We start from the raw sequence: 12753 nt of genomic DNA, 5'->3' as shown, positions 1-12753 counted from the left end.
TTGGGCTGTATATTATTGACAAAGACTGCACCTAGCCTTGATCATGTTCACCAGCGCCACACCCTACCATAGCAGAGCGCCGTACCCTACCGTAGCCTTGCTGGAGCATCACACGTGACAGCGAAGGTCGTGAGATAGCATGCCCTAGGGGGCAGAAGGGGGTCTTTTCTCCTACTTCGTATAAAATTATATGAAGTCTAAAATGAATAACGCAATTTAATTGCCCCTTTAGTCAATACCTCCAGAAAACAAATCCCGCCTGCTTTCTTTCTTTTCAAAGACTGTTGGCTTCTTTCATGCTTATTATCTACACGCTAAGAACTGGTACTCTATTTGGTAGAGTACTGGGCGCGAGCGTCTGGAGCGAACGTCTTTACCTCCGATCTTGCGCCGCAAGGGGATCACGCGATTCCTTTTTGCAGCCGGAGGAGATGGTGCCGAAAAAAAAAATGTCTACATTTCAAAGACATAGGTCAGTTATTCTGTTTATTTTTCAGTTTTAGCGAGTTCCTGCGTTGCACATTATGATCATATGTGTCGTAGTAACAGTGGAAATTGTGCTTCTGTCACGCTGGTTTATTAGTGCCTCCATGCCGGACGGGCGCGACCCATTTCGGCTCATGTTTTGAGAGTCTTGGTTAATCAAGCGGTGAACGGGCAAAAAAGGTGAGTTCGGAAATTTCTGTGTGCAGCAAGCATTTGAAGGAGGAAGCTTAGGTTCATTGTGTTATCGCTAATTTGGTTAGTAAGTAGCAGACGACGCTGACGGAGCGGGCTGGAACACACCTCCACAGTTCAAGCACTTAAAATTGCTCTGTGCTAGACAAGACCTGCCATCATCCCCAATACCATACCCGCATGCTCTAAAATAGTTCAAGGGAGCAGTCGGCCGTCACCGCATCTGCGGGCGCAAATCCAAACCAACTGACCCGCATTTGATTTTCACTGCATTTTTAAGACGCGTTCTGCACAGCCCCCGCACCTTGAATACGGAATTTTTTTTTTCAGTGGGATTTAGGAAGCTGGTCAGCGCTGACCGCTGAATACTGGCGCAGCCTATTCAGTGTTGTCCGTAAAGTCTACAACACATGCGCTCAATAACGGCTGCGGTGTGTTGGTCGATGTCCTGTTTTAGTCGAGGATAAAACTCACCGTGTTATGCTGCTTCAGCTCGTTCATCCGGTAATGATTTGGTATCGAAAAAGTCGATATAGCGCCTCAGGTGCCGTGTAAGCAGGAATACGAAGCCATAAACAACAAAAACAAACAGCCCGAGGAGGCGTACTGCAAACCAGGAGTGACACATGTGACCTCCCTTCCACCGTCACATGGTCGTTGCGATAGATGGCGCCATGGCGCCATGATATGTTCTCGCGCCCCTCTACCTGCTACTTCACTCTCTAAAAGATGTTTACTCCTAACAAATTGCCCAAGAAGTAGAACCACGAGGAGGAAAGCCAGAGCTTTCCTCTGCTGAAACTTCTGCTGAAGCCATTACTGCGCCTACGCCCACTATGAACGTCGCTGAGGAGATATTGGCGTTAGCAAAGTAACAAAGGATAGAGCACAAGAAGGTCCTGAAAGGAGAAAGATCTCTCTCTCTAATCTTTTTGAATTCCTGACCCTCGCGGCCGTTCTAACCATCGCGCATCCTTTGCGTGTTTCATGAACACCGTCACCTGCGTTATATGGGACGCATCGCCTGTTTTGCAGCGCCGGTCACAGTCACTTAGGCGTTGTGTTCGTGTTCCTTAATTTGTTAGTGGCGCCGGTGCTGCTCTAGCTGCAGTGGTGTTAGCTTTTGTTGCTCCCGCAAAAACACGCACGCTGGGAAAGACGAGCCGTCCAAAAAGTGTCCCTGGTTTCGGTTTCAAAGTAGATAGGTTACATCCACCCAGGCGACATATTTGACGGGAAGGGATGCTAAAGAAGTGAACTAAATTGTGGTGAGGTTCAATGTTGCTCATTCTGTGCGTGCCTAAAGAGTGCGCCTAAGCAGGTATAAGCAGTGATATTGTCCAAAATGGTGCAGAAAACATCTGCCGCATGGCTTGCCAGGCGAGTATTAGCCTTCCTAGTAACCTTTGTCGGGACGTCTATGGACCCAGTTCGAAAAGAACTGCTTTCGTTGGTTTCGTATGAGTGCAAACTGCCTTAATACGTTCACTGCGTCGTGGGTTACCAGTGCGTCAGGTCGTGCATGCCTGCTGTGCGGCACGAATACTGAGTGACGTTATGAAGCCGTGGGACAGCTCATAGTTTTCAAATAGCCTGCTAAAAACACATATACGAGGTTGCTGCTGCCATTTGTGTCGCTTCCAAAAAGCTGACTTCACCGGAGGCTCGTTGGTGGGTCACGCTGCACCCAAGAAAATCTTGCTTAGGGTGACCCATCGGCGGGTCGCCCTAAGACCATGTTCACCCTATCAATCACGTGACAGAGAAATGCGCAGAATATAACACCAACCCCTATAAATAGCCTTCATTGACTACGAGAAAGCATTAGACTCAATGGAAACCTCACTTGTCATGCAGGCATTGCGAAATCAGGGTGCAGAAGAGTGTTACGCGAAAATATTGGAAGGTATCTATTACGACCCGCCGCGGTGGTTCAGTGGTAAGGCTCTCGTCTACCGAGCCGGAATACCCGGGTTCGAACCCGACCCCGGCGGCCGCGTTTCGATGGAGGCGAAACGCAAAAGGCGTCCGTGTGCTGTGCGATGTCAGTGCACGTTAAAGATCCCCGGGTGGTCGAAATTATTCCGAAGACCTCCACTACGGCACCCCTTTCTGTCTTCTTCCACTCTCACCTTCCTCCCTTCCCTTACGGCGCGGTTCAGGTGTCGCCGATATATGTGAGACAAATACTGCGCCATTTACTTTCCTCAGAAACCAATTTACCAATTTAGCTATTATGACTGCATAGCTACCATATTCCTCCATAAAGTCAGCGATAAAATTCCAATAAGAAAAGGTGTCAGGCAGGGAGACATGATCTCGCCAATGCTATTAATCGCCTGTTTACCGGAGGTATTCCGGGGCCTGAAATGGGAACATTTGGGGACAAGAGTTAATGGAGGATAACTAAGTAATCTGCGATTCGCTAATGACATTGCCTTGCTGAGTCACTCAGCAGATGAATTGCAAAGGGTGATCAGTGAGTTAGACAGGCACAGCAGAAAGGTGGGGTTAAAAATGAACATGCAGAAAGCCAAAGAAATGTTCAAGAGTCTAGCAAGGGAACAGCAGTTCGCAATCGGCAGCGAGGTGCTGGAAATAGTAGGAGAAAATGTCTACTTAGGGCACGTAGTGACCGCTGGTCCGGATCATGAGAGGGAAATGATAACTAGATGAATAATAATGGGGTGGAGCGTATATGGCAGGTTCTCTGAGATCATAAATGGCAGTTTACTAATAGCCCTCAAGAGAAAAGTACTATACAACAGCTTTATCTTACCAGTACTCACCTATGGCGCAGAAGCATGGAGGCTAACGAAAAGGGTTCAGCTTAAGTTAAGGACAACGCTTCGAGATATGGAAAGAAAAATGATAGGTGTAAGAGATCGGAGGTGGGCGTAGAGGGCGTAGTGGGTGAGGGAACAAACGCGGGTTAATGACATCCTAGTCGAAATCAAGAGGAAGGCAGAGGAAGGCAGGGCATGCAATGCGAAGGCAAGATAACCGCTGGTCCTTGAGGGTAACGGAGTGGATTCCAAGAGAAGGCAAGCGTAGCAGGGGGTGGCAGAAAGTCAGGTGGGCGGATGAGATTAAGAAGTTTGTGGGGAGACGGTGGCCGCAACTGGCAAAAGACACGGTCAACTGGAGATACAAGGGAGAGGGCTTTGCCCTGCGGTGGGCGTATTCAGGCTGCTGATGATGATGATGGCCGGTGGGCCAAGACGCACAGGGATTAGGGCTCTGAAAATCACTGCTGTAGTGAAAATGCTAAGTAACTTACCACGTTGTGGTCTTCAATGGCACCCATAAAAAAAAAAGTGAAATTTCAGGCGTAAAAGAGGCCTCGCTAAAGCGGCACCATACACTGCAGTAGTGTGGGAAGCTTGAAATACCGATGAAAGGAAGACTGAGTAAAGTTTGAGCACGCTACTGCTGCCGCTGTGAGCGTTGATACTAGTATGCTGTGTTTAACTACTAAGCGAGGAAACTAAAAATGTGTTCCAGTGCCTCGACAGATTAGTAGGAGTTATCGCGTGCTGCGTACACCTTTTGAGGCGTAAGAACCATAAGACCATAGCCGAGACGTGTAGCGGATGCAGCCCATGCAAATATACCTGTCTCGAAACCATAGGATCACTGCTAAAACGTTCTATAAGAGCCACTCTATTCATTTATTAATTCAAACACCCTAAATACCCTCCGGGGTCAGTAAAACATAGGGAGGGTGTCTGTATAGATTATATGATATGAAAAGATTTGTATTGATCTATATGTCCTCTATATGTTTCCTATTTTGCGCCCAAAAAATTTTCATATAATTTCAACAAGATTTATATATACTGTGCATGAAATCATAGAGAGTCCGTAAGTTTCTACATGCGCTATTCTTATAGTTCATACGTCTCCATATGCGCAATATAGACTCTATATCGCCATATGGAAAAGACATGGAGTTATTTGCCTCTGGAGTGCAAAGTTTCGATAGGGATATTCATCAGTAGGGGGAAGCTGCGTTCAACAAATGGAGAAAACGTCATGATGAATTATGCTCCTGCATAGAGACTGCTGCAAGTTCATCTCCTCTAGGAACGATATGCGTTATTATACCCTGAAAGCGCAGAGTGTATCCTAACTCTATTCTTGCGCAATAACTTCTGGTTATTGCAGGAATACTCGCCCCGCCCTGAAGATAACCTGACGATCTACATTTACCCTATCCGTGCGCGACGCTGGCATGACGACATGTTTATTTTCTTTACTTTACGTTATTTTGATGCCATAAAGTCATTTCACAACACATTCTCTCGCTTACATTAAACAGATTCACCTGATTTCGAAAGTGCTATTGAAGCGATAGTCTGATGTTTTTTTTTTCCAGGTCTGGCGTGTTTACCAGCAATGTGCCATCACTCATACTAGTTGTAAACCCATTTAGTCTTCTTTTAATATGTTGTGTTATTCTTGCTGACATGTTTTGCAAAATTCAGGGGGCACTTTGACTGTCTAAAGTGGGTAAAGGCGGAAGCGTTTTCCGCACCACCTTCGCTGTTTCTGTGGCACTGGTGGCGTCACATATAATTGAGTACTAATTACTAAGTGATGGCAAATCGCTAATGAATTGTTAATTACTTATTAATGCCTGAATACTAATTAACTGCTAATTAATGACGCTTAAGCTTCGCCTTTAGGAGTGGAACGCGACAGCGCGTTGTAGCGCTGCCAGGGAGGCCACGGAACGCCACCACCCGTTCGGCGCGATGCCTTGCCCTTTGAACGCAACGCTTTTTGAGGAAAGGAAATGGCGCAGTAATACTCTGTCATCTCGGTGGACATCTGAACCGCACCGTAGAGGAAGGGAGGTGGGAGTGAAAGAAGATAGATAAAGAGGAGCCGTAATGAAGAAAATGAAAATTGTATTTGAGGAAAGGAAATTACGCAGTAACTGTCTCACAGATCTCGGTGGACACCCGTCAAAATTCAGGGGGGCACTTTTTTGACCTAAAGTGTGGTCACTGATGTGTGGTTAAGATGTTAAGCTTCGCCCCTAAGAGTGGAACGCGACAGCGTCTTGCAACGCTGCCAAGGAGTCCATAGAACGCCATCGCCCATTCGGTTCTACGCCTCGCTCGTCGGTAAATTGCTTTTTGAGGACACCTAAACCTCGCCGGAAGGGAATGGAGGAGGATGAGAGTGAGTGAAGACACCGTATTCACTAGACGCGCCTTTGTTCATTCCAAACCATCGAGCTGGCATGGCGGAGTGGATAGCATGCTCGTCTCTCACGCCGAAGACCGGGGTTCGATTCCTGAGCTCGACCAATTTCTTAATCGGTTTTATTTATTTATATGGCCTGACTAGAAAAGTTAATTAGGTTAATCGGGTAATTAATCAATTAACTAAGCTCAGTCCCACTTACTTGGAGCATCACTATACGATCGCTTCAATTGGTTGCATGGTTACTAGGCAAAGTGCAATTGGCCCCGTTTGAAATTCGCGCACTGTGACGTCACGACCGTTTCCACCAACTGAAAAGCGTGACATTTTCTGTCGACAACTGCTGCTTACAACGATGAGACATTAAAGGCTTCCGCCTTAATATCTTCTTTGCATGTGTTATTGTATATAGTGATAACCCCCCTACAATAATGCCTCATGGGCGCTGTAGGTACTTTCAATAAATAAATAAATAAATAAATAAATAAATAAATAAATAAATAAATAAATAAATAAATAAATAAATAAAGATTTGCGGTGGCAACATTCCTTGAGTTTTCCATTGCAAGATCAAAAGCAGATTTGTTGCATGCGAGCAGGGCGTTTTTCACCGCATTCCTCTGCATTTTCCTCCTCCACTCCGCAAGAGGGAGCTTTACGGGCGAACTGGAGGTTGTCTGAATTCTGATATGACAAGGAAAAAAAAAAATAAGCGTAATTTGCAGGCAGCGAAGGAGGGTGCATAGTACGATAAGAAATGTGCACGCCACCCGGAGCACTTGTTGTGGCCGTTTAAAGCAGCCAGTACATTCGCAGAAATTGAGGAGTGGTATTTGTTCAATCATACAGCAACTCCATCAGCACAGCCTCGCTAACTCTGTCAGGCAAAAAAAAAAAAAAATGGAATTTTTTGAAGCAGCCGAAGCATGGACTTCATAAGAAGGGTTCGCCGCCCGGACAACCAGGATCGATTGTTGAACATATATGTGTATTGTGTGCTTTTCTCGAAAACAAACTCAAAAGGTCAAGCATCGTCTATGTTTTGTTAATTATTTTCATCTTTCTTTACAAAGAGTCCGCTTCAGTGAAAACATGATCGAAAACCCAGTGGCCCGAATTTTTGCTTTATTAGCCGTTATAGCACAGTCACCGAGGTGTAGAAAGTACGGCGCCCAATTTAACTTAGCAACAGCGCTGACATGTACACTGAGTAGCACGATGAGCCTCAGAGCAATGACAGTGTGGAACAGTGCTTAGTAATGCAGTCCGGAATGGTACAATAATGTCAGGCGCCTTCATTGTGTACCATTAGCGGCCTGATATTTAGATGTAGGTTCACATGCAAGCAACGTGATTTGCTCGTGAGCGTTCAGCTGAACATAATGCTTGCTCTCGGTCTTTTCCATTCGCTAATTTCACGGGCACCATACAAGGCACGCAGATTGATAGAAAACCGTGTTAACAACACGGAATATGTTGAAATGCAACAATTTTTTTAGACTCGTCAATTTTGAGCTAAAGAGCACAAAGCTGAATGAATAACGAAAAAAGGGTATTAAGATGCACTTGAACATTTATTGTTCGATTCTCCTGTTACTGTAAATCTATGCTTATTTCTTATTCATTTCTAGGATCTTCATCACGCGAGCGAAGTGAATTCAAAGAAATAGGGATTTTCTGAGGAATGATAATTGGGGTGGAAAGTTGGGAGAGATGGATTGTATTCATTTTTTTTAGAAGCACGCTGCACAACTACTGTAGACGAGCGGTGACACATTACATGTATTTTGTCGGAACTCAAAAAAAATTATTCGCCGAATCCTTACATATAAAAAACGACCTTACTAAACGGCATACCAAAAAGTCAAAACCAATGAACAGACAAACGATATAATACGAAATGCGACCTAGGTTAGAACAGCAAGGAGTGCGAACGCGAGTCGCTTGTATCAGGGAATGCAGAAACTAGGAATTCGAAAGTATAGAACATGGTGTACGTGTGCTGTTTAGATATGCGACGCGCTTCTCAGACAGCGTGTTAGATGTTTGATTGATACTTGAATGTTTGGTTCGTGAAGGAAACCAAGCCACCAAAACCAAGGAGCATAGGGGAATATTTTTTTTTAATTTCTGCTGTTCATCAATGGTAGAATAATAGTGTAATTAGTTTATCGTTTGATAATAATTAATTAGAAAGCAGAAGAAAAACAACAAGATGCCGCAGGTGCGATCCGAACCTACGACCTGCGAACCCACGAACACTCTCACGGTTAAACTGCACGTAACATAAATACCCCCCAAAAGGAGGAGGTTTGATAGCGTCGCCGTAGATCAGTTGTTAGAGCCCGGAACAGGAAATTTGGAGGTCACCTGTTCGGATCACACCACTGACATGCCGTAGTTTTTCCTTGTTTTTTTTTAAAGAATAAATTATCATTAAGCGATAGAATAATCACACTATTAACCTCCCATAGATCAACATTAAAAATAAACAAAATTCTCCTATGCCCCTTGGTTTCAGTGTCTGTTGGCTGCTTTCATGACCATCATAATGAGCCCCTGCTTCCCCTTCCCTTGTCTGCTCAATTGCATTTTTCATGTTAGACATGATGCCGACAGCCTTGAACGTAATACGCCAGCAGACAAACTTGGCATTTCTCTTAAAAATACAAAAAAGCAAAAGAGCGCTCATTGCCCAAGGTTTTCATTTTTGAAACAGCGCAACAAAGACGGGACGTGGAAACTGAGGGGTAAAGACAAACAGGCGCTGTTTTGTCTTTACCCCTCAGTTTCCACGTCCCGTCTTTGTTGCGCTGTTTCAAAAATGAATACTTACCAACTTGCCCAAATTTCTGCTTTGCCCAAGGTTTTGTTTCCCTGGATGACACTAAATATTTGAAGCAAAGACGTAGCCGGGTTGCAAGGGGACTCCAGGCGGCTGCTGGAACGACCACGTACAGTCGCAAGTAAAAAAGATTAGCACTAGTGACGTGCCACCGGAACGGCATATAACAACGATTGGCGCTGAGGTTACGAACACGCCGATAACAAATGGGCAGGGTGTGTTCACAAAGCACGCCACCGCGCCAACCGCGCGGTGCGATTTTCGCCACTCCGGTGACGTCACTGTGCTAAACTTTTTTACTCGCGACTGTACAAAAGCAAAGGCATCCGGCTGTCATGAAAATAAAAAAACCACAAAGAGAAGGACGTCGAAACGAGCGTTACGAATACAGTTCAAGATTCTTCGTAATATAGCGTCGAGCTGTTTACACATGAGCGAACTGATTCGCTGTTATCGTCAAAAGGAGCGGTTGCTGACCTTTCAAACTGCGCTCTGCGTTTGGCGCTAACTGGCCCCGTAAAAGCTAACTCATTTATCTATTGCTGCTCATCTATTTGCTCCAGTTTGAATTGTTTGTTTCTGAATACTTGGCTCGCATTTCTCCCAATTGCATTGTCATAAGGTTTCACATCATAAACCGCGGCTGTAATGGAGAGAGACATTTAATTTTTTTTTCGAGAAAGCGGTTAAGGTATGCGGTTGCTGCTCACAAAGACTTCAGGGAATGCAAATTGATTGACATTAACAATCGACTTGCTGCAGTATAAAAAAGTGCAACCTCTGTCGCAAATGGGCATCAGTACCTGTGTAGCGAGTAAAGCTATTTGTCAAGGGACAGTTGGAGCCAAGATGTGGTTTCTTTCCTTGATACTGCTTCTCTTGAAAGTGATGCCTTCATTGGAAGTCACGCAAAGGTTGGTAAAACAACGTACTTATGGGACGTGTGCTTTTGACTGTGTAAACCAAAATACATGATTTTGCTTGGGACACTAAATTTTATAGCCATTTATATAAAGAAGGTTAGATAGTCGGGTGTTGATTTTGCGCACTGGATACGCGGGTAACCAAAACGGTCCCCAAATATTTGTCTCGAACTTGCGAACTATGTGACGGAAGTCAACAGTCCCCGAGACCAAGGAGAACTGGAGATGTATGTTTTTAATTCGTAGTTTTCATAAACAGAAGGTAAAGAAAAGCAGAAGAAAAAACAACCACATGCCGCCGTTGGGATCCGAATCCACGACCTTCGAAATTCGCGTCGGGTGCTCTACCAACTGAGCTACGGCGACGGCTGTCCATTCTGCTGCTTTTGAGGGTATTTATGTATTCACCAGCGCTACCCCTGTCCATAGCGGCAGACCTAGTACCTCCTGTCCTACTGCGAGTGCCACGTAGGAACATGGTAGAACGGCGAGGGCGGAAGCTGTGCGAGAACGCTCTTATGCTACCTGTGGCAGCAGGACTGCCAGATTCGAGGCCCTCGGTGAAGCTATTCAGGAGACAAGGAAATGGAAAGAGGTGCTCGTTATGACTTAAATGACGGAAGCCAAGGGTCACCGAAACTAAGGAGCATATGGGATGTTTTTTTTTCAAATTGGTGGTTTTGATCAAAGGGAGAATAATAAGAGCAGAAGAAAAAGCAACCACATCCCGGCGGTGGGTTAAAAAAGCTGCGCTTGACAGAGCTGTCACCGACTGCGTTTTATCATAAGCGGGAAATATAAACCTCAAAGCATTTCAAAGCCACCCTTGGAGCCTTCAAAATTTTATCGACGTGGTAGTGGTGATATGGGTCTCATACCTTGTTTGCACGCTCTAATGTTGGCCTGATCTTTTATACGCTTGAAGGTTAGCGTCGTATGTTCCTTGTTTCAGATTCTATTATAAGAGGCCTGGTTTCCGTTCAGCTGATCCACATATGCAATATACATGTTCTCCCGACCTTAAGCCATCAGTAATTGAGAGGACTAAATATTCTAATTTTGGATTGGAATGTTGCTAGCACTAGAAGGAAAAAAACAGGGGCGGATATTTATTTGTTACAGTGATGCCAGATTTACAGCAGTTAATTTGCGTGTCCCCATTTGATTCACCCCAATCTCGAGCAGCCACTTCTGTGGATTACCGCCGGGATGGGCTTCGACCCATCTGGATTCGACGGCAGCGCTGGTGGAGCGAGACAGAACCTTCACCTGTCAGAAGACCACCCAGCGCCGGAACGAAACAGCGTTGGCGAAAGCCTATCCAAAGACCCAGTGCGATGGCGATTATTGTAAAAGCGAAATGTTTGCGGCATTGCATCACACGAAAGCCTGTGCATTGTAAAGCGATAGCGTCAGTTAAGGAACTCGTGTCACAGGAAATTCGGCATCGTCATCGGTATTGTTGTCCGTGAGCGAAATATCCGCAAAGAAATCCCCAGAGAAGCAACGCAGGAGGCAGGTGGGCCACCTAGGTCACTTAAGCTTGCGGCGCCATCGCAACCTGTCCACTGGACTGTGTGCAAAATGCGCACCTTTGCAGGTGGAAGTTAAATGAATGACTGGTTGCGAAAGGCTGCTTGGGAAGAGCAACCTGTTTCGCACAAGTCCCACCGGTGGCAGCACCTGCCATCGCAGGGCAGTGGCTCATCGCTTAACCTCCGCACCAATGCGCCAGGAGGGGAGTGAGTGCTTTCAGGGATATATGAGTGTAAAGTAGAGAATGACCCATTCTGCATATATGGGAGTTAACCGATTAACGCTATCATGTGATATCTTTAAGGCAGAGCTAAGTGTCCCTGGCAATTTTGTTGCTCTGCTTCTGCATGGGCTTCTGGCGGGTGATGGCGTCTGAAAGGTGGACGTGAACGGGGAGTGGAGGTGGGTGTGTGAGCAGAAGGTGGGCTTCTCTCATGGTCTTCAGATGGGTGGCACTTTAGGAGGGTCCTTCTGCTGAAGCGCGGTCTTTTGGTAGATGGAGGTTTCTGTAGGGCAAAGTTGACTAAAGAGAGAAAGTAAGTAAGTGTGTGGGTAAGTAGGTGCCTCCTATCATCTTTTTTTTTGTGGTTGAGGCTCCTGGATATGGTATGGGGAAAAGGTGTGGGGTTGGATCCTCGACAGGAAGGAATATTCACCGCTTTGCTCCTACACGCAGACGCTGGAATGATCTGCAGGGTGAAGATGGGTATGTAGGCGTACGGTAGGCTTCCCTCATGGGGGTATTGTGAAAGGAGGCCTTCTGGAGGGTGGGGTGGGATTGGGGTTCCTCTCATGGCCTTCTAGTGGGTAAGGGTGGGCAGGTGCTCAAGAAGCTTTTGGAAGACGGACACTCTACTCATTTGCTCTTAAACACCGATGGAGGCTTCACAAATTTGCTCTCACACTCCAACAAAAAATTGTGCGTAATGGCACTGCTACTACTGAAGTAGTAAAGCCAGGACGCAGACTCACATGAGAGAGCGCTTCTTCAAGGCCAAACGTTCTTAGTATCCACGAGTCTAATGTGACGAAGAAAGGTCATAATAGAGGAACCTGCGAATATGCCATTTTTTAAGTGTTAGGGAGACTAAGGTTTTGTACATGTGGGCTATATGACACTTTCATTCCGTTGGTCGCAGTCATACAATTAATATCGCAGTTGTCGCGAGTTGCGCGCGTATCATCTTGGTTCGCAAGTGGAGGTGACATCTTTGCAAAATGTTTTCTTTTTCGTCCACATAAAAATTGGAGAAATACTGTTTGCCATTTTGTACAGAACTACAGCGCGTACGCTGCTTGCACATTCGGAAATGGGGGTAATATTTAGTTGATACGATTCCGGGAGTGCCTTCGTTCGCGGGTTTTCGGTAAAAAATAAGGATATTATGCGTTTTGCCAGTAAGAAAACGATGATTCTGGCATATGGAAGAAAAAACGAAACAAAGGCAGTATATCATCTTTTCTTTCAGTCATGGATCGGAAGGCCTGTTCTTAACCGAGCATATTAAACAAAATAGAATTGCGGAAGCCCGTGAAGCAAGCAGAGTAAACTTCTTC

Source organism: Amblyomma mixtum, chromosome 7, assembly GCF_055824585.1.
Source record: "Amblyomma mixtum isolate Tamu chromosome 7, ASM5582458v1, whole genome shotgun sequence".
Lineage (NCBI taxonomy): Eukaryota > Metazoa > Arthropoda > Arachnida > Ixodida > Ixodidae > Amblyomma > Amblyomma mixtum.
This window is presented reverse-complemented; position numbering follows the sequence as displayed.